The sequence below is a fragment of the Idiotropiscis lumnitzeri genome, unplaced genomic scaffold, assembly GCF_059441095.1.
Source record: "Idiotropiscis lumnitzeri isolate Australia: NSW breed Sydney's pygmy pipehorse unplaced genomic scaffold, RoL_Ilum_1.0 HiC_scaffold_209, whole genome shotgun sequence".
NCBI lineage: Eukaryota > Metazoa > Chordata > Actinopteri > Syngnathiformes > Syngnathidae > Idiotropiscis > Idiotropiscis lumnitzeri.
The window spans coordinates 208,680-231,171 of NW_028283747.1; positions in this window are offsets into that span (position 1 = coordinate 208,680).

Here is a 22,492-nt window from a genome sequence, read left to right on the forward strand (position 1 = left end):
GGAGGCGTGGGTTCGAATCCCACCTCAGACAGAGCACATTGAAAGTACCAAGCAAGAACAAAGCAAACACATTCAAGAGAGCATTACCAGGTGCCAGGATGGCGGAGCGGTCTAAGGCTTTGCGTTCAGGTCGCAGTCTCCCCAGGAGGCGTGGGTTCGAATCCCACCTCAGACAGTGCCCATTGAAAGTACCAAGCAAGAACAAAGCAAACACAGTCAAGAGAGCATTACGAGTTGCCAGGATGGCGGAGCGGTCTAAGGCGTTGCGTTCAGGTCGCAGTCTCCCCAGGAGACGTGGGTTCGAATCCCACCTCAGACAGTGCCCATTGAAAGTACCAAGCAAGAACAAAGCAAACACAGTCAAGAGAGCATTACCAGGTGCCAGGATGGCGGAGCGTTCTAAGGCGTTGCGTTCAGGTCGCAGTCTCCCCAGGCGGCGTGGGTTCGAATCCCGCCTCAGACAGAGCCCATTGAAAGTACCAAGCAAGAACAAAGCAAAGACAGTCAAGAGAGCAATACCAGCTGCCAGGATGGCAGAGCGGTCTAAGACGTTGCGTTCAGGTCGCAGTCTCCCCTGGAGGCGTGGGTTCGAATTCCACCTCAGACAGTGCCCATTGAAAGTACCAAGTAAGAACAAAGCAAACACAGTCAAGAGAGCATTACCAGATGCCAGGATGGCAGAGCGGTCTAAGGCGTTGCGTTCAGGTCGCAGTCTCCCCAGGAGGCTTGGGTTCGAATCCCACCTCAGACATAGCCCATTGAAAGTACCAAGCAATAACAAAGCAAACACAGTCAAGAGAGCATTACCAGCTGCCAGGATGGCAGAGCGGTCTAAGGCGTTGCGTTCAGGTCGCAGTCTCCCCAGGAGGCGTGGGTTCGAATCCCACCTCAGACAGAGCCCATTGAAAGTACCAAGCAAGAACAAAGGAAACACAGGAAAGAGAGCATTACCAGTTGCCAGGATGGCGGAGCGGTCTAAGGCGTTGCGTTCAGGTCGCAGTCTCTCCAGGAGGCGTGGGTTCGAATCCCACCTCAGACAGAGCCCATTGAAAGTATCAAGCAATAAAAAAGCAAACACAGTCAAGAGAGCATTACCAGCTGCCACGATGTAGGAGCTTTCCAAGGCGTTGCGTTCAGGTCGAAGTCTCCCCAGGAGGCGTGGGTTCGAATCCCACCTCAGACTGAGCCCATTGAAAGTATCACGCAAGAACAAAGGAAACACAGTCAAGAGAGCATTACCAGCTGCCAGGATGGCAGAGCGGTCTAAGGCGTTGCGTTCAGGTCGCAGTCTCCCCTGGAGGCGTGGGTTCGAATCCCGCCTCAGACAGAGCCCATTGAAAGTACCAAGCAAGAACAAAGCAAACACAGTCAAGAGAGCATTACCAGTTGCCAGGAGTGCAGAGCGGTCTAAGGCGTTGCGTTCAGGTCGCAGTCTCCCCTGGAGGCGTGGGTTCGAATCCCGCCTCAGACAGAGCCCATTGAAAGTACCAAGCAAGAACAAAGCAAAGACAGTCAAGAGAGCATTACCAGTTGCGAGGATGGCAGAGCGGTCTAAGGCGCTGCGTTCAGGTCGCAGTCTCCCCAGGAGGCGTGGGTTCGAATCCCGCCTCAGAAAGTGCCCATTGAATGTACCAAGCAAGAACAAAGCAAAGACAGTCAAGAGAGCATTACCAGTTGCGAGGATGGCAGAGCGGTCTAAGGCGCTGCGTTCAGGTCGCAGTCTCCCCAGGAGGCGTGGGTTCGAATCCCGCCTCAGACAGTGCCCATTGAATGTACCAAGCAAGAACAAAGCAAAGACAGTCAAGAGAGCATTACCAGTTGCCAGGATGGCGGAGCGGTCTAAGTCGCTGCGTTCAGGTCGCAGTCTCCCCAGGAGGCGTGGATTCGAATCCCGCAGCAGACAGAGCCCATTGAAAGTACCAAGCAAGAAGAAAGCAAACACAGTCAAGAGAGCATTACCAGCTGCAAGGATGGCGGAGCGGTCTTAGGCGTTGCGTTCCGGTCGCAGTCTCCCCAGGAGGCGTGGGTTTGAATCCCGCAGCAGAAGGAGCACATTGAAAGTACCAAGCAAGAAGAAAGCAAACACATTCAAGAGAGCATTACCAGGTGCCACGATGGCGGAGCGGTCTAAGGCGCTGCGTTCAGGTCGCAGTCTCCCCAGGAGGCGTGGGTTCGAATCCCGCAGCAGACAGAGCCCATTGAAAGTACCAAGCAAGAAGAAAGCAAACACGGTCAAGAGAGCATTACCAGCTGCAAGGATGGCGGAGCGGTCTTAGGCGTTGCGTTCAGGTCGCAGTCTCCCCAGGAGGCGTGGGTTCGAATCCCGCCTCAGACAGAGCCCATTGAAAGTACCAAGCAAGAACAAGGTAAACACAGTAAAGAGAGCATTACCAGTTGCCAGGATGGCGGAGCGGTCTAAGGCGCTGCGTTCAGGTCGCGGTCACCCCAGGAGGCGTGGGTTCGAATCCCACCTCAGACAGAGCCCATTGAAAGTACCAAGCAAGAACAAAGCAAACAAAGTCAAGAGAGCATTACCAGTTGCCAGGATGGCAGAGCGGTCTAAGGCGTTGCGTTCAGGTCGCAGTCTCCCCAGGAGGCGTGGGTTCGAATCCCACCTCAGACAGAGCCCATTGAAAGTACCAAGTGATAACAAAGCAAACAAAGTCAAGAGAGCATTACCAGTTGCCAGGATGGCAGAGCGGTCTAAGGCGTTGCGTTCAGGTCGCAGTCTCCCCAGGAGGCGTGGGTTCGAATCCCACCTCAGACAGAGCCCATTGAAAGTACCAAGCAATAACAAAGCAAACACAGTCAAGAGAGAATTACCAGTTGCCAGGATGGCAGAGCGGTCTAAGGCGTTGCGTTCAGGTCGCAGTCACCCCAGGAGGCGTGGGTTCGAATCCCACCTCAGACAGAGCCCATTGAAAGTACATAGCAAGAAAAAAGCAAACACATTCAAGAGAGCATTACCAGATGCCAGGATGGCAGAGCGGTCTAAGGCGTTGCGTTCAGGTCGCAGTCTCCCCAGGAGGCGTGGGTTCGAATCCCACCTCAGACAGTGCCCATTGAAAGTACCAAGCAAGAACAAAGAAAACACATTCAAGAGAGCATTCCCAGATGCCAGGATGGCAGAGTGGTCTAAGGCGTTGCGTTCAGGTTGCAGTCTCCCCCAGGAGGCGTGGGTTCGAATCCCACCTCAGACAGAGCCCATTGAAAGTACCTAGCAAGAAAAAAGCAAACACAGTCAAGAGAGAGGTACCAGTTGCCAGGATAGCAGAGCGGTCTAAGGCGTTGCGTTCAGGTCGCAGTCTCCCCAGGAGGCGTGGGTTCGAATCCCACCTCACACAGAGCCCATTGAAAGTACCAAGCAATAACAAAGCAAACACAGTCAAGAGAGCATTACCAGGTGCCAGGATGGCAGAGCGGTCTAAGGCGTTGCGTTCAGGTCGGAGTCTCCCCAGGACGCAGGGGTTCGAATCCCACATCAGACAGAGCCCATTGAAAGTACCAAGCAAGAACAAAGCAAACACAGTCATAAGATCATTACGAGGTGCCAGGATGGCGGAGCGGTCTAAGGCGTTGCGTTCAGGACGCAGTCTCCCCAGGACGCGTGGGTTGAATCCCACCTCAGACAGTGCCCATTGAAGGTACCAAGCAAGAACAAAGCAAACACAGTCAAGAGAGCATTACCAGTTGCCAGGATGGCAGAGCGGTCTAAGGCGTTGCGTTCAGGTCGCAGTCTCCCCAGGAGGCGTGGGTTCGAATCCCACCTCAGACAGATCCCATTGAAAGTACCAAGCAAGAACAAAGCCAACACATTCAAGAGAGCATTACCAGGTGCCAGGATGGCGGAGCGGTCTAAGGCGTTGCGTTCAGGTCGCAGTCTCCCCAGGAGGCGTGGGTTCGAATCCCACCTCAGACAGTGCCCATTGAAAGTACCAAGCAAGAACAAAGCAAACACATTCAAGAGAGCATTACCAGTTGCCAGGATGGCGGAGCGGTCTAAGGCGTTGCGTTCAGGTCGCAGTCTCCCCAGGAGGCGTGGGTTCGAATCCCACCTCAGACAGAGCCCATTGAAAGTACCAAGCAAGAACAAAGCAAACACATTCAAGAGAGCATTACCAGTTGCCAGGATGGCAGAGCGGTCTAAGGCGTTGCGTTCAGGTTGGAGTCTCCCCAGGAGGCGTGGGTTCGAATCCCGCCTCAGACAGAGCCCATTGAAAGTACCAAGCAAGAACAAAGCAAACACATTCAAGAGAGCATTACCAGTTGCCAGGATGGCGGAGCGGTCTAAGGCGTTGCGTTCAGGTCGCAGTCTCCCCAGGAGGCGTGGGTTCGAATCCCGCCTCAGACAGAGCCCATTGAAAGTACCAAGCAAGAACAAAGCAAACACAGTAAAGAGAGCATTACCAGTTGCCAGGATGGCAGAGTGGTCTAAGGCGTTGCGTTTAGGTCGCAGTCTCCCCAGGAGGCGTGGGTTCGAATCCCGCCTCAGACAGAGCCCATTGAAAGTACCAAGCAAGAACAAAGCAAACACAGTCGAGAGAGCATTACCAGTTGCCAGGATGGCGGAGCGGTCTAAGGCGTTGCGTTCAGGTCGCAGTCTCCCCAAGAGGCGTGGGTTCGAATCCCACCTCAGACAGAGCCCATTGAAAGTACCAAGCAAGAACAAAGCAAACACAGTCGAGAGAGCATTACCAGTTGCCAGGATGGCGGAGCGGTCTAAGGCGTTGCGTTCAGGTCGCAGTCTCCCCAAGAGGCGTGGGTTCGAATCCCACCTCAGACAGAGCCCATTGAAAGTACCAAGCAAGAACAAAGCAAACACAGTCAAGAGAGCATTACCAGATGCCAGGATGGCAGAGCGGTCTAAGGCGTTGTGTTCAGGTCGCAGTCTCCCCAGGAGGCTTGGGTTCGAATCCCACCTCAGACAGAGCCCATTGAAAGTACCAAGCAATAACAAAGCAAACACAGTCAAGAGAGCATTACCAGCTGCCAGGATGGCGGAGCGGTCTAAGGCGTTGCGTTCAGGTCGCAGTCTCCCCTGGAGGTGTGGGTTCGAATCCCGCCTCAGACAGAGCCCATTGAAAGTACCAAGCAATAACAAAGCAAACACAGTCAAGAGAGCATTACCAGCTGCCAGGACGGCAGTGTGTTCTAAGGCGTTGCGTTCAGGTAGCAGTCTCCCCAGGAGGCGTGGGTTCGAATCCCAAGAACAAAGCAAGCACATTCAAGAGAGCATTACCAGATGCCAGGATGGCAGAGTGGTCTAAGGCGTTGCGTTCAGGTCGCAGTCTTCCCAGGAGGCGTGGGTTCGAATCCCGCCTCAGACAGAGCCCATTGAAAGTACCAAGCAATAACAAAGCAAACAAAGTCAAGAGAGCATTACCAGTTGCCAGGATGGCAGAGCGGTCTAAGGCGTTGCGTTCAGGTCGCAGTCTCCCCAGGAGGCGTGGGTTCGAATCCCAAGAACAAAGGAAACACAATCAAGAGAGAGGTACCAGTTGCCAGGATGGCAGAGCGGTCTAAGGCGTTGCGTTCAGTTCGCAGTCTCCCCAGGAGGCGTGGGTTCGAATCCCACCTCAGACAGAGCCCATTGAAAGTACCAAGCAAGAAAAAAGCAAACACAGTCAAGAGAGAATTACCAGTTGCCAGGATGGCAGAGCGGTCTAAGGCGTTGCGTTCAGGTCGCAGTCTCCCCAGGAGGCGTGGGTTCGAATCCCACCTCAGACAGAGCCCATTGAAAGTACCAAGCAATAACAAAGCAAACACAGTCAAGAGAGCATTACCAGTTGCCAGGATGGCAGAGCGGTCTAAGGCGTTGCGTTCAGGTCGCAGTCTCCCCAGGAGGCGTGGGTTCGAATCCCACCTCAGACAGAGCCCATTGAAAGTACCAAGTGATAACAAAGCAAACAAAGTCAAGAGAGCATTACCAGTTGCATGGATGGCAGAGCGGTCTAATGCGCTGCGTTCAGGTCGCAGTCTCCCCAGGAGGCGTGGGTTCGAATTCCACCTCAGACAGAGCCCATTGAAAGTACCAAGCAATAACAAAGCAAACACAGTCAAGAGAGAATTACCAGTTGCCAGGATGGCAGAGCGGTCTAAGGCGTTGCGTTCAGGTCGCAGTCACCCCAGGAGGCGTGGGTTCGAATCCCACCTCAGACAGAGCCCATTGAAAGTACCAAGCAAGAAAAAAGCAAACACAGTCAAGAGAGCATTACCAGTTGCCAGGATGGCAGAGCGGTCTAAGGCGTTGCATTCAGGTCGCAGTCACCCCAGGAGGCATGGGTTCGAATCCCACCTCAGACAGAGCCCATTGAAAGTACCAAGCAAGAACAAAGCAAACACATTCAAGAGAGCATTACCAGATGCCAGGATGGCAGAGCGGTCTAAGGCGTTGCGTTCAGGTCGCAGTCTCCCCAGGAGGCGTGGGTTTGAATCCCACCTCAGACAGTGCCCATTGAAAGTACCAAGCAAGAACAAAGCAAACACATTCAAGAGAGCATTCCCAGATGCCAGGATGGCAGAGTGGTCTAAGGCGTTGCGTTCAGGTTGCAGTCTCCCCAGGAGGCGTGGGTTCGAATCCCACCTCAGACAGAGCCCATTGAAAGTACCTAGCAAGAAAAAAGCAAACACAGTCAAGAGAGAGGTACCAGTTGCCAGGATGGCAGAGCGGTCTAAGGCGTTGCGTTCAGGTCGCAGTCTCCCCAGGAGGCGTGGGTTCGAATCCCACCTCAGACAGAGCCCATTGAAAGTACCAAGCAAGAACAAAGCAAACACATTCAAGAGAGCATTACCAGGTGCCAGGATGGCGGAGCGGTCTAAGGCGTTGCGTTCAGGTCGCAGTCTCCCCAGGAGGCGTGGGTTCGAATCCCACCTCAGACAGAGCACATTGAAAGTACCAAGCAAGAACAAAGCAAACACATTCAAGAGAGCATTACCAGGTGCCAGGATGGCGGAGCGGTCTAAGGCTTTGCGTTCAGGTCGCAGTCTCCCCAGGAGGCGTGGGTTCGAATCCCACCTCAGACAGTGCCCATTGAAAGTACCAAGCAAGAACAAAGCAAACACAGTCAAGAGAGCATTACGAGTTGCCAGGATGGCGGAGCGGTCTAAGGCGTTGCGTTCAGGTCGCAGTCTCCCCAGGAGACGTGGGTTCGAATCCCACCTCAGACAGTGCCCATTGAAAGTACCAAGCAAGAACAAAGCAAACACAGTCAAGAGAGCATTACCAGGTGCCAGGATGGCGGAGCGTTCTAAGGCGTTGCGTTCAGGTCGCAGTCTCCCCAGGCGGCGTGGGTTCGAATCCCGCCTCAGACAGAGCCCATTGAAAGTACCAAGCAAGAACAAAGCAAAGACAGTCAAGAGAGCAATACCAGCTGCCAGGATGGCAGAGCGGTCTAAGACGTTGCGTTCAGGTCGCAGTCTCCCCTGGAGGCGTGGGTTCGAATTCCACCTCAGACAGTGCCCATTGAAAGTACCAAGTAAGAACAAAGCAAACACAGTCAAGAGAGCATTACCAGATGCCAGGATGGCAGAGCGGTCTAAGGCGTTGCGTTCAGGTCGCAGTCTCCCCAGGAGGCTTGGGTTCGAATCCCACCTCAGACATAGCCCATTGAAAGTACCAAGCAATAACAAAGCAAACACAGTCAAGAGAGCATTACCAGCTGCCAGGATGGCAGAGCGGTCTAAGGCGTTGCGTTCAGGTCGCAGTCTCCCCAGGAGGCGTGGGTTCGAATCCCACCTCAGACAGAGCCCATTGAAAGTACCAAGCAAGAACAAAGGAAACACAGGAAAGAGAGCATTACCAGTTGCCAGGATGGCGGAGCGGTCTAAGGCGTTGCGTTCAGGTCGCAGTCTCTCCAGGAGGCGTGGGTTCGAATCCCACCTCAGACAGAGCCCATTGAAAGTACCAAGCAAGAAAAAAGCAAACACAGTCAAGAGAGCATTACCAGTTGCCAGGATGGCAGAGCGGTCTAAGGCGTTGCATTCAGGTCGCAGTCACCCCAGGAGGCATGGGTTCGAATCCCACCTCAGACAGAGCCCATTGAAAGTACCAAGCAAGAACAAAGCAAACACATTCAAGAGAGCATTACCAGATGCCAGGATGGCAGAGCGGTCTAAGGCGTTGCGTTCAGGTCGCAGTCTCCCCAGGAGGCGTGGGTTTGAATCCCACCTCAGACAGTGCCCATTGAAAGTACCAAGCAAGAACAAAGCAAACACATTCAAGAGAGCATTCCCAGATGCCAGGATGGCAGAGTGGTCTAAGGCGTTGCGTTCAGGTTGCAGTCTCCCCAGGAGGCGTGGGTTCGAATCCCACCTCAGACAGAGCCCATTGAAAGTACCTAGCAAGAAAAAAGCAAACACAGTCAAGAGAGAGGTACCAGTTGCCAGGATGGCAGAGCGGTCTAAGGCGTTGCGTTCAGGTCGCAGTCTCCCCAGGAGGCGTGGGTTCGAATCCCACCTCAGACAGAGCCCATTGAAAGTACCAAGCAAGAACAAAGCAAACACATTCAAGAGAGCATTACCAGGTGCCAGGATGGCGGAGCGGTCTAAGGCGTTGCGTTCAGGTCGCAGTCTCCCCAGGAGGCGTGGGTTCGAATCCCACCTCAGACAGAGCACATTGAAAGTACCAAGCAAGAACAAAGCAAACACATTCAAGAGAGCATTACCAGGTGCCAGGATGGCGGAGCGGTCTAAGGCTTTGCGTTCAGGTCGCAGTCTCCCCAGGAGGCGTGGGTTCGAATCCCACCTCAGACAGTGCCCATTGAAAGTACCAAGCAAGAACAAAGCAAACACAGTCAAGAGAGCATTACGAGTTGCCAGGATGGCGGAGCGGTCTAAGGCGTTGCGTTCAGGTCGCAGTCTCCCCAGGAGACGTGGGTTCGAATCCCACCTCAGACAGTGCCCATTGAAAGTACCAAGCAAGAACAAAGCAAACACAGTCAAGAGAGCATTACCAGGTGCCAGGATGGCGGAGCGTTCTAAGGCGTTGCGTTCAGGTCGCAGTCTCCCCAGGCGGCGTGGGTTCGAATCCCGCCTCAGACAGAGCCCATTGAAAGTACCAAGCAAGAACAAAGCAAAGACAGTCAAGAGAGCAATACCAGCTGCCAGGATGGCAGAGCGGTCTAAGACGTTGCGTTCAGGTCGCAGTCTCCCCTGGAGGCGTGGGTTCGAATTCCACCTCAGACAGTGCCCATTGAAAGTACCAAGTAAGAACAAAGCAAACACAGTCAAGAGAGCATTACCAGATGCCAGGATGGCAGAGCGGTCTAAGGCGTTGCGTTCAGGTCGCAGTCTCCCCAGGAGGCTTGGGTTCGAATCCCACCTCAGACATAGCCCATTGAAAGTACCAAGCAATAACAAAGCAAACACAGTCAAGAGAGCATTACCAGCTGCCAGGATGGCAGAGCGGTCTAAGGCGTTGCGTTCAGGTCGCAGTCTCCCCAGGAGGCGTGGGTTCGAATCCCACCTCAGACAGAGCCCATTGAAAGTACCAAGCAAGAACAAAGGAAACACAGGAAAGAGAGCATTACCAGTTGCCAGGATGGCGGAGCGGTCTAAGGCGTTGCGTTCAGGTCGCAGTCTCTCCAGGAGGCGTGGGTTCGAATCCCACCTCAGACAGAGCCCATTGAAAGTATCAAGCAATAACAAAGCAAACACAGTCAAGAGAGCATTACCAGCTGCCACGATGTAGGAGCTTTCCAAGGCGTTGCGTTCAGGTCGAAGTCTCCCCAGGAGGCGTGGGTTCGAATCCCACCTCAGACTGAGCCCATTGAAAGTATCACGCAAGAACAAAGGAAACACAGTCAAGAGAGCATTACCAGCTGCCAGGATGGCAGAGCGGTCTAAGGCGTTGCGTTCAGGTCGCAGTCTCCCCTGGAGGCGTGGGTTCGAATCCCGCCTCAGACAGAGCCCATTGAAAGTACCAAGCAAGAACAAAGCAAACACAGTCAAGAGAGCATTACCAGTTGCCAGGAGTGCAGAGCGGTCTAAGGCGTTGCGTTCAGGTCGCAGTCTCCCCTGGAGGCGTGGGTTCGAATCCCGCCTCAGACAGAGCCCATTGAAAGTACCAAGCAAGAACAAAGCAAAGACAGTCAAGAGAGCATTACCAGTTGCGAGGATGGCAGAGCGGTCTAAGGCGCTGCGTTCAGGTCGCAGTCTCCCCAGGAGGCGTGGGTTCGAATCCCGCCTCAGAAAGTGCCCATTGAATGTACCAAGCAAGAACAAAGCAAAGACAGTCAAGAGAGCATTACCAGTTGCGAGGATGGCAGAGCGGTCTAAGGCGCTGCGTTCAGGTCGCAGTCTCCCCAGGAGGCGTGGGTTCGAATCCCGCCTCAGACAGTGCCCATTGAATGTACCAAGCAAGAACAAAGCAAAGACAGTCAAGAGAGCATTACCAGTTGCCAGGATGGCGGAGCGGTCTAAGTCGCTGCGTTCAGGTCGGAGTCTCCCCAGGAGGCGTGGATTCGAATCCCGCAGCAGACAGAGCCCATTGAAAGTACCAAGCAAGAAGAAAGCAAACACAGTCAAGAGAGCATTACCAGCTGCAAGGATGGCGGAGCGGTCTTAGGCGTTGCGTTCCGGTCGCAGTCTCCCCAGGAGGCGTGGGTTTGAATCCCGCAGCAGAAGGAGCACATTGAAAGTACCAAGCAAGAAGAAAGCAAACACATTCAAGAGAGCATTACCAGGTGCCACGATGGCGGAGCGGTCTAAGGCGCTGCGTTCAGGTCGCAGTCTCCCCAGGAGGCGTGGGTTCGAATCCCGCAGCAGACAGAGCCCATTGAAAGTACCAAGCAAGAAGAAAGCAAACACGGTCAAGAGAGCATTACCAGCTGCAAGGATGGCGGAGCGGTCTTAGGCGTTGCGTTCAGGTCGCAGTCTCCCCAGGAGGCGTGGGTTCGAATCCCGCCTCAGACAGAGCCCATTGAAAGTACCAAGCAAGAACAAGGTAAACACAGTAAAGAGAGCATTACCAGTTGCCAGGATGGCGGAGCGGTCTAAGGCGCTGCGTTCAGGTCGCGGTCACCCCAGGAGGCGTGGGTTCGAATCCCACCTCAGACAGAGCCCATTGAAAGTACCAAGCAAGAACAAAGCAAACAAAGTCAAGAGAGCATTACCAGTTGCCAGGATGGCAGAGCGGTCTAAGGCGTTGCGTTCAGGTCGCAGTCTCCCCAGGAGGCGTGGGTTCGAATCCCACCTCAGACAGAGCCCATTGAAAGTACCAAGTGATAACAAAGCAAACAAAGTCAAGAGAGCATTACCAGTTGCCAGGATGGCAGAGCGGTCTAAGGCGTTGCGTTCAGGTCGCAGTCTCCCCAGGAGGCGTGGGTTCGAATCCCACCTCAGACAGAGCCCATTGAAAGTACCAAGCAATAACAAAGCAAACACAGTCAAGAGAGAATTACCAGTTGCCAGGATGGCAGAGCGGTCTAAGGCGTTGCGTTCAGGTCGCAGTCACCCCAGGAGGCGTGGGTTCGAATCCCACCTCAGACAGAGCCCATTGAAAGTACATAGCAAGAAAAAAGCAAACACATTCAAGAGAGCATTACCAGATGCCAGGATGGCAGAGCGGTCTAAGGCGTTGCGTTCAGGTCGCAGTCTCCCCAGGAGGCGTGGGTTCGAATCCCACCTCAGACAGAGCCCATTGAAAGTACCAAGCAAGAACAAAGCAAACACAGTCAAGAGAGCATTACCAGTTGCCAGGAGTGCAGAGCGGTCTAAGGCGTTGCGTTCAGGTCGCAGTCTCCCCTGGAGGCGTGGGTTCGAATCCCGCCTCAGACAGAGCCCATTGAAAGTACCAAGCAAGAACAAAGCAAAGACAGTCAAGAGAGCATTACCAGTTGCGAGGATGGCAGAGCGGTCTAAGGCGCTGCGTTCAGGTCGCAGTCTCCCCAGGAGGCGTGGGTTCGAATCCCGCCTCAGAAAGTGCCCATTGAATGTACCAAGCAAGAACAAAGCAAAGACAGTCAAGAGAGCATTACCAGTTGCGAGGATGGCAGAGCGGTCTAAGGCGCTGCGTTCAGGTCGCAGTCTCCCCAGGAGGCGTGGGTTCGAATCCCGCCTCAGACAGTGCCCATTGAATGTACCAAGCAAGAACAAAGCAAAGACAGTCAAGAGAGCATTACCAGTTGCCAGGATGGCGGAGCGGTCTAAGTCGCTGCGTTCAGGTCGCAGTCTCCCCAGGAGGCGTGGATTCGAATCCCGCAGCAGACAGAGCCCATTGAAAGTACCAAGCAAGAAGAAAGCAAACACAGTCAAGAGAGCATTACCAGCTGCAAGGATGGCGGAGCGGTCTTAGGCGTTGCGTTCCGGTCGCAGTCTCCCCAGGAGGCGTGGGTTTGAATCCCGCAGCAGAAGGAGCACATTGAAAGTACCAAGCAAGAAGAAAGCAAACACATTCAAGAGAGCATTACCAGGTGCCACGATGGCGGAGCGGTCTAAGGCGCTGCGTTCAGGTCGCAGTCTCCCCAGGAGGCGTGGGTTCGAATCCCGCAGCAGACAGAGCCCATTGAAAGTACCAAGCAAGAAGAAAGCAAACACGGTCAAGAGAGCATTACCAGCTGCAAGGATGGCGGAGCGGTCTTAGGCGTTGCGTTCAGGTCGCAGTCTCCCCAGGAGGCGTGGGTTCGAATCCCGCCTCAGACAGAGCCCATTGAAAGTACCAAGCAAGAACAAGGTAAACACAGTAAAGAGAGCATTACCAGTTGCCAGGATGGCGGAGCGGTCTAAGGCGCTGCGTTCAGGTCGCGGTCACCCCAGGAGGCGTGGGTTCGAATCCCACCTCAGACAGAGCCCATTGAAAGTACCAAGCAAGAACAAAGCAAACAAAGTCAAGAGAGCATTACCAGTTGCCAGGATGGCAGAGCGGTCTAAGGCGTTGCGTTCAGGTCGCAGTCTCCCCAGGAGGCGTGGGTTCGAATCCCACCTCAGACAGAGCCCATTGAAAGTACCAAGTGATAACAAAGCAAACAAAGTCAAGAGAGCATTACCAGTTGCCAGGATGGCAGAGCGGTCTAAGGCGTTGCGTTCAGGTCGCAGTCTCCCCAGGAGGCGTGGGTTCGAATCCCACCTCAGACAGAGCCCATTGAAAGTACCAAGCAATAACAAAGCAAACACAGTCAAGAGAGAATTACCAGTTGCCAGGATGGCAGAGCGGTCTAAGGCGTTGCGTTCAGGTCGCAGTCACCCCAGGAGGCGTGGGTTCGAATCCCACCTCAGACAGAGCCCATTGAAAGTACATAGCAAGAAAAAAGCAAACACATTCAAGAGAGCATTACCAGATGCCAGGATGGCAGAGCGGTCTAAGGCGTTGCGTTCAGGTCGCAGTCTCCCCAGGAGGCGTGGGTTCGAATCCCACCTCAGACAGTGCCCATTGAAAGTACCAAGCAAGAACAAAGAAAACACATTCAAGAGAGCATTCCCAGATGCCAGGATGGCAGAGTGGTCTAAGGCGTTGCGTTCAGGTTGCAGTCTCCCCCAGGAGGCGTGGGTTCGAATCCCACCTCAGACAGAGCCCATTGAAAGTACCTAGCAAGAAAAAAGCAAACACAGTCAAGAGAGAGGTACCAGTTGCCAGGATAGCAGAGCGGTCTAAGGCGTTGCGTTCAGGTCGCAGTCTCCCCAGGAGGCGTGGGTTCGAATCCCACCTCACACAGAGCCCATTGAAAGTACCAAGCAATAACAAAGCAAACACAGTCAAGAGAGCATTACCAGGTGCCAGGATGGCAGAGCGGTCTAAGGCGTTGCGTTCAGGTCGGAGTCTCCCCAGGACGCAGGGGTTCGAATCCCACATCAGACAGAGCCCATTGAAAGTACCAAGCAAGAACAAAGCAAACACAGTCATAAGATCATTACGAGGTGCCAGGATGGCGGAGCGGTCTAAGGCGTTGCGTTCAGGACGCAGTCTCCCCAGGACGCGTGGGTTGAATCCCACCTCAGACAGTGCCCATTGAAGGTACCAAGCAAGAACAAAGCAAACACAGTCAAGAGAGCATTACCAGTTGCCAGGATGGCAGAGCGGTCTAAGGCGTTGCGTTCAGGTCGCAGTCTCCCCAGGAGGCGTGGGTTCGAATCCCACCTCAGACAGATCCCATTGAAAGTACCAAGCAAGAACAAAGCCAACACATTCAAGAGAGCATTACCAGGTGCCAGGATGGCGGAGCGGTCTAAGGCGTTGCGTTCAGGTCGCAGTCTCCCCAGGAGGCGTGGGTTCGAATCCCACCTCAGACAGTGCCCATTGAAAGTACCAAGCAAGAACAAAGCAAACACATTCAAGAGAGCATTACCAGTTGCCAGGATGGCGGAGCGGTCTAAGGCGTTGCGTTCAGGTCGCAGTCTCCCCAGGAGGCGTGGGTTCGAATCCCACCTCAGACAGAGCCCATTGAAAGTACCAAGCAAGAACAAAGCAAACACATTCAAGAGAGCATTACCAGTTGCCAGGATGGCAGAGCGGTCTAAGGCGTTGCGTTCAGGTTGGAGTCTCCCCAGGAGGCGTGGGTTCGAATCCCGCCTCAGACAGAGCCCATTGAAAGTACCAAGCAAGAACAAAGCAAACACATTCAAGAGAGCATTACCAGTTGCCAGGATGGCGGAGCGGTCTAAGGCGTTGCGTTCAGGTCGCAGTCTCCCCAGGAGGCGTGGGTTCGAATCCCGCCTCAGACAGAGCCCATTGAAAGTACCAAGCAAGAACAAAGCAAACACAGTAAAGAGAGCATTACCAGTTGCCAGGATGGCAGAGTGGTCTAAGGCCTTGCGTTTAGGTCGCAGTCTCCCCAGGAGGCGTGGGTTCGAATCCCGCCTCAGACAGAGCCCATTGAAAGTACCAAGCAAGAACAAAGCAAACACAGTCGAGAGAGCATTACCAGTTGCCAGGATGGCGGAGCGGTCTAAGGCGTTGCGTTCAGGTCGCAGTCTCCCCAAGAGGCGTGGGTTCGAATCCCACCTCAGACAGAGCCCATTGAAAGTACCAAGCAAGAACAAAGCAAACACAGTCGAGAGAGCATTACCAGTTGCCAGGATGGCGGAGCGGTCTAAGGCGTTGCGTTCAGGTCGCAGTCTCCCCAAGAGGCGTGGGTTCGAATCCCACCTCAGACAGAGCCCATTGAAAGTACCAAGCAAGAACAAAGCAAACACAGTCAAGAGAGCATTACCAGATGCCAGGATGGCAGAGCGGTCTAAGGCGTTGTGTTCAGGTCGCAGTCTCCCCAGGAGGCTTGGGTTCGAATCCCACCTCAGACAGAGCCCATTGAAAGTACCAAGCAATAACAAAGCAAACACAGTCAAGAGAGCATTACCAGCTGCCAGGATGGCGGAGCGGTCTAAGGCGTTGCGTTCAGGTCGCAGTCTCCCCTGGAGGTGTGGGTTCGAATCCCGCCTCAGACAGAGCCCATTGAAAGTACCAAGCAATAACAAAGCAAACACAGTCAAGAGAGCATTACCAGCTGCCAGGACGGCAGTGTGTTCTAAGGCGTTGCGTTCAGGTAGCAGTCTCCCCAGGAGGCGTGGGTTCGAATCCCAAGAACAAAGCAAGCACATTCAAGAGAGCATTACCAGATGCCAGGATGGCAGAGTGGTCTAAGGCGTTGCGTTCAGGTCGCAGTCTTCCCAGGAGGCGTGGGTTCGAATCCCGCCTCAGACAGAGCCCATTGAAAGTACCAAGCAATAACAAAGCAAACAAAGTCAAGAGAGCATTACCAGTTGCCAGGATGGCAGAGCGGTCTAAGGCGTTGCGTTCAGGTCGCAGTCTCCCCAGGAGGCGTGGGTTCGAATCCCAAGAACAAAGGAAACACAATCAAGAGAGAGGTACCAGTTGCCAGGATGGCAGAGCGGTCTAAGGCGTTGCGTTCAGTTCGCAGTCTCCCCAGGAGGCGTGGGTTCGAATCCCACCTCAGACAGAGCCCATTGAAAGTACCAAGCAAGAAAAAAGCAAACACAGTCAAGAGAGAATTACCAGTTGCCAGGATGGCAGAGCGGTCTAAGGCGTTGCGTTCAGGTCGCAGTCTCCCCAGGAGGCGTGGGTTCGAATCCCACCTCAGACAGAGCCCATTGAAAGTACCAAGCAATAACAAAGCAAACACAGTCAAGAGAGCATTACCAGTTGCCAGGATGGCAGAGCGGTCTAAGGCGTTGCGTTCAGGTCGCAGTCTCCCCAGGAGGCGTGGGTTCGAATCCCACCTCAGACAGAGCCCATTGAAAGTACCAAGTGATAACAAAGCAAACAAAGTCAAGAGAGCATTACCAGTTGCATGGATGGCAGAGCGGTCTAATGCGCTGCGTTCAGGTCGCAGTCTCCCCAGGAGGCGTGGGTTCGAATCCCACCTCAGACAGAGCCCATTGAAAGTACCAAGCAATAACAAAGCAAACACAGTCAAGAGAGAATTACCAGTTGCCAGGATGGCAGAGCGGTCTAAGGCGTTGCGTTCAGGTCGCAGTCACCCCAGGAGGCGTGGGTTCGAATCCCACCTCAGACAGAGCCCATTGAAAGTACCAAGCAAGAAAAAAGCAAACACAGTCAAGAGAGCATTACCAGTTGCCAGGATGGCAGAGCGGTCTAAGGCGTTGCATTCAGGTCGCAGTCACCCCAGGAGGCATGGGTTCGAATCCCACCTCAGACAGAGCCCATTGAAAGTACCAAGCAAGAACAAAGCAAACACATTCAAGAGAGCATTACCAGATGCCAGGATGGCAGAGCGGTCTAAGGCGTTGCGTTCAGGTCGCAGTCTCCCCAGGAGGCGTGGGTTTGAATCCCACCTCAGACAGTGCCCATTGAAAGTACCAAGCAAGAACAAAGCAAACACATTCAAGAGAGCATTCCCAGATGCCAGGATGGCAGAGTGGTCTAAGGCGTTGCGTTCAGGTTGCAGTCTCCCCAGGAGGCGTGGGTTCGAATCCCACCTCAGACAGAGCCCATTGAAAGTACCTAGCAAGAAAAAAGCAAACACAGTCAAGAGAGAGGTACCAGTTGCCAGGATGGCAGAGCGGTCTAAGGCGTTGCGTTCAGGTCGCAGTCTCCCCAGGAGGCGTGGGTTCGAATCCCACCTCAGACAGAGCCCATTGAAAGTACCAAGCAAGAACAAAGCAAACACATTCAAGAGAGCATTACCAGGTGCCAGGATGGCGGAGCGGTCTAAGGCGTTGCGTTCAGGTCGCAGTCTCCCCAGGAGGCGTGGGTTCGAATCCCACCTCAGACAGAGCACATTGAAAGTACCAAGCAAGAACAAAGCAAACACATTCAAGAGAGCATTACCAGGTGCCAGGATGGCGGAGCGGTCTAAGGCTTTGCGTTCAGGTCGCAGTCTCCCCAGGAGGCGTGGGTTCGAATCCCACCTCAGACAGTGCCCATTGAAAGTACCAAGCAAGAACAAAGCAAACACAGTCAAGAGAGCATTACGAGTTGCCAGGATGGCGGAGCGGTCTAAGGCGTTGCGTTCAGGTCGCAGTCTCCCCAGGAGACGTGGGTTCGAATCCCACCTCAGACAGTGCCCATTGAAAGTACCAAGCAAGAACAAAGCAAACACAGTCAAGAGAGCATTACCAGGTGCCAGGATGGCGGAGCGTTCTAAGGCGTTGCGTTCAGGTCGCAGTCTCCCCAGGCGGCGTGGGTTCGAATCCCGCCTCAGACAGAGCCCATTGAAAGTACCAAGCAAGAACAAAGCAAAGACAGTCAAGAGAGCAATACCAGCTGCCAGGATGGCAGAGCGGTCTAAGACGTTGCGTTCAGGTCGCAGTCTCCCCTGGAGGCGTGGGTTCGAATTCCACCTCAGACAGTGCCCATTGAAAGTACCAAGTAAGAACAAAGCAAACACAGTCAAGAGAGCATTACCAGATGCCAGGATGGCAGAGCGGTCTAAGGCGTTGCGTTCAGGTCGCAGTCTCCCCAGGAGGCTTGGGTTCGAATCCCACCTCAGACATAGCCCATTGAAAGTACCAAGCAATAACAAAGCAAACACAGTCAAGAGAGCATTACCAGCTGCCAGGATGGCAGAGCGGTCTAAGGCGTTGCGTTCAGGTCGCAGTCTCCCCAGGAGGCGTGGGTTCGAATCCCACCTCAGACAGAGCCCATTGAAAGTACCAAGCAAGAACAAAGGAAACACAGGAAAGAGAGCATTACCAGTTGCCAGGATGGCGGAGCGGTCTAAGGCGTTGCGTTCAGGTCGCAGTCTCTCCAGGAGGCGTGGGTTCGAATCCCACCTCAGACAGAGCCCATTGAAAGTATCAAGCAATAACAAAGCAAACACAGTCAAGAGAGCATTACCAGCTGCCACGATGTAGGAGCTTTCCAAGGCGTTGCGTTCAGGTCGAAGTCTCCCCAGGAGGCGTGGGTTCGAATCCCACCTCAGACTGAGCCCATTGAAAGTATCACGCAAGAACAAAGGAAACACAGTCAAGAGAGCATTACCAGCTGCCAGGATGGCAGAGCGGTCTAAGGCGTTGCGTTCAGGTCGCAGTCTCCCCTGGAGGCGTGGGTTCGAATCCCGCCTCAGACAGAGCCCATTGAAAGTACCAAGCAAGAACAAAGCAAACACAGTCAAGAGAGCATTACCAGTTGCCAGGAGTGCAGAGCGGTCTAAGGCGTTGCGTTCAGGTCGCAGTCTCCCCTGGAGGCGTGGGTTCGAATCCCGCCTCAGACAGAGCCCATTGAAAGTACCAAGCAAGAACAAAGCAAAGACAGTCAAGAGAGCATTACCAGTTGCGAGGATGGCAGAGCGGTCTAAGGCGCTGCGTTCAGGTCGCAGTCTCCCCAGGAGGCGTGGGTTCGAATCCCGCCTCAGAAAGTGCCCATTGAATGTACCAAGCAAGAACAAAGCAAAGACAGTCAAGAGAGCATTACCAGTTGCGAGGATGGCAGAGCGGTCTAAGGCGCTGCGTTCAGGTCGCAGTCTCCCCAGGAGGCGTGGGTTCGAATCCCGCCTCAGACAGTGCCCATTGAATGTACCAAGCAAGAACAAAGCAAAGACAGTCAAGAGAGCATTACCAGTTGCCAGGATGGCGGAGCGGTCTAAGTCGCTGCGTTCAGGTCGCAGTCTCCCCAGGAGGCGTGGATTCGAATCCCGCAGCAGACAGAGCCCATTGAAAGTACCAAGCAAGAAGAAAGCAAACACAGTCAAGAGAGCATTACCAGCTGCAAGGATGGCGGAGCGGTCTTAGGCGTTGCGTTCCGGTCGCAGTCTCCCCAGGAGGCGTGGGTTTGAATCCCGCAGCAGAAGGAGCACATTGAAAGTACCAAGCAAGAAGAAAGCAAACACATTCAAGAGAGCATTACCAGGTGCCACGATGGCGGAGCGGTCTAAGGCGCTGCGTTCAGGTCGCAGTCTCCCCAGGAGGCGTGGGTTCGAATCCCGCAGCAGACAGAGCCCATTGAAAGTACCAAGCAAGAAGAAAGCAAACACGGTCAAGAGAGCATTACCAGCTGCAAGGATGGCGGAGCGGTCTTAGGCGTTGCGTTCAGGTCGCAGTCTCCCCAGGAGGCGTGGGTTCGAATCCCGCCTCAGACAGAGCCCATTGAAAGTACCAAGCAAGAACAAGGTAAACACAGTAAAGAGAGCATTACCAGTTGCCAGGATGGCGGAGCGGTCTAAGGCGCTGCGTTCAGGTCGCGGTCACCCCAGGAGGCGTGGGTTCGAATCCCACCTCAGACAGAGCCCATTGAAAGTACCAAGCAAGAACAAAGCAAACAAAGTCAAGAGAGCATTACCAGTTGCCAGGATGGCAGAGCGGTCTAAGGCGTTGCGTTCAGGTCGCAGTCTCCCCAGGAGGCGTGGGTTCGAATCCTACCTCAGACAGAGCCCATTGAAAGTACCAAGCAATAACAAAGCAAACAAAGTCAAGAGAGCATTACCAGTTGCCAGGATGGCAGAGCGGTCTAAGGCGTTGCGTTCAGGTCGCAGTCTCCCCAGGAGGCGTGGGTTCGAATCCCACCTCAGACAGAGCCCATTGAAAGTACCAAGCAATAACAAAGCAAACACAGTCAAGAGAGAATTACCAGTTGTCAGGATGGCAGAGCGGTCTAAGGCGTTGCGTTCAGGTCGCATTCACCCCAGGAGGCGTGGGTTCGAATCCCACCTCAGACAGAGCCCATTGAAAGTACCAAGCAATAACAAAGCAAACACAGTCAAGAGAGCATTACCAGCTGCCAGGATGGCAGTGTGTTCTAAGGCGTTGCGTTCAGGTAGCAGTCACCCCAGGAGGCGTGGGTTCGAAACCCACCTTAGACAGAGCCCATTGAAAGTACTAAGCAATAACAAAGTAAACAAAGTCAAGAGAGCATTACCAGTTGCCAGGATGGCAGAGCGGTCTCAGGCGTTGCGTTCAGGTCGCAGTCTCCCCAGGAGGCGTGGGTTCGAATCCCAAGAACAAAGCAAGCACATTCAAGAGAGCATTACCAGATGCCAGGATGGCAGAGTGGTCTAAGGCGTTGCGTTCAGGTCGCAGTCTTCCCAGGAGGCGTGGGTTCGAATCCCGCCTCAGACAGAGCCCATTGAAAGTACCAAGCAATAACAAAGCAAACACAGTCAAGAGAGAATTACCAGTTGCCTGGATGGCAGAGCGGTCTCAGGCGTTGCGTTCAGGTCGCAGTAACCCCAGGAGGCGTGGGTTCGAATCCCACTTCAGACAGAGCCCATTGAAAGTACCAAGCAATAACAAAGCAAACACAGTCAAGAGAGCATTACCAGCTGCCAGGATGGCAGTGTGTTCTAAGGCGTTGCGTTCAGGTCGCAGTCTCCCCTGGAGGCGTGGGTTCGAATCCCGCCTCAGACAGAGCCCATTGAAAGTACCAAGCAAGAACAAAGCAAACACAGTCAAGAGAGCATTACCAGTTGCCAGGAGTGCAGAGCGGTCTAAGGCGTTGCGTTCAGGTCGCAGTCTCCCCTGGAGGCGTGGGTTCGAATCCCGCCTCAGACAGAGCCCATTGAAAGTACCAAGCAAGAACAAAGCAAAGACAGTCAAGAGAGCATTACCAGTTGCGAGGATGGCAGAGCGGTCTAAGGCGCTGCGTTCAGGTCGCAGTCTCCCCAGGAGGCGTGGGTTCGAATCCCGCCTCAGAAAGTGCCCATTGAATGTACCAAGCAAGAACAAAGCAAAGACAGTCAAGAGAGCATTACCAGTTGCGAGGATGGCAGAGCGGTCTAAGGCGCTGCGTTCAGGTCGCAGTCTCCCCAGGAGGCGTGGGTTCGAATCCCGCCTCAGACAGTGCCCATTGAATGTACCAAGCAAGAACAAAGCAAAGACAGTCAAGAGAGCATTACCAGTTGCCAGGATGGCGGAGCGGTCTAAGTCGCTGCGTTCAGGTCGCAGTCTCCCCAGGAGGCGTGGATTCGAATCCCGCAGCAGACAGAGCCCATTGAAAGTACCAAGCAAGAAGAAAGCAAACACAGTCAAGAGAGCATTACCAGCTGCAAGGATGGCGGAGCGGTCTTAGGCGTTGCGTTCCGGTCGCAGTCTCCCCAGGAGGCGTGGGTTTGAATCCCGCAGCAGAAGGAGCACATTGAAAGTACCAAGCAAGAAGAAAGCAAACACATTCAAGAGAGCATTACCAGGTGCCACGATGGCGGAGCGGTCTAAGGCGCTGCGTTCAGGTCGCAGTCTCCCCAGGAGGCGTGGGTTCGAATCCCGCAGCAGACAGAGCCCATTGAAAGTACCAAGCAAGAAGAAAGCAAACACGGTCAAGAGAGCATTACCAGCTGCAAGGATGGCGGAGCGGTCTTAGGCGTTGCGTTCAGGTCGCAGTCTCCCCAGGAGGCGTGGGTTCGAATCCCGCCTCAGACAGAGCCCATTGAAAGTACCAAGCAAGAACAAGGTAAACACAGTAAAGAGAGCATTACCAGTTGCCAGGATGGCGGAGCGGTCTAAGGCGCTGCGTTCAGGTCGCGGTCACCCCAGGAGGCGTGGGTTCGAATCCCACCTCAGACAGAGCCCATTGAAAGTACCAAGCAAGAACAAAGCAAACAAAGTCAAGAGAGCATTACCAGTTGCCAGGATGGCAGAGCGGTCTAAGGCGTTGCGTTCAGGTCGCAGTCTCCCCAGGAGGCGTGGGTTCGAATCCTACCTCAGACAGAGCCCATTGAAAGTACCAAGCAATAACAAAGCAAACAAAGTCAAGAGAGCATTACCAGTTGCCAGGATGGCAGAGCGGTCTAAGGCGTTGCGTTCAGGTCGCAGTCTCCCCAGGAGGCGTGGGTTCGAATCCCACCTCAGACAGAGCCCATTGAAAGTACCAAGCAATAACAAAGCAAACACAGTCAAGAGAGAATTACCAGTTGTCAGGATGGCAGAGCGGTCTAAGGCGTTGCGTTCAGGTCGCATTCACCCCAGGAGGCGTGGGTTCGAATCCCACCTCAGACAGAGCCCATTGAAAGTACCAAGCAATAACAAAGCAAACACAGTCAAGAGAGCATTACCAGCTGCCAGGATGGCAGTGTGTTCTAAGGCGTTGCGTTCAGGTAGCAGTCACCCCAGGAGGCGTGGGTTCGAAACCCACCTTAGACAGAGCCCATTGAAA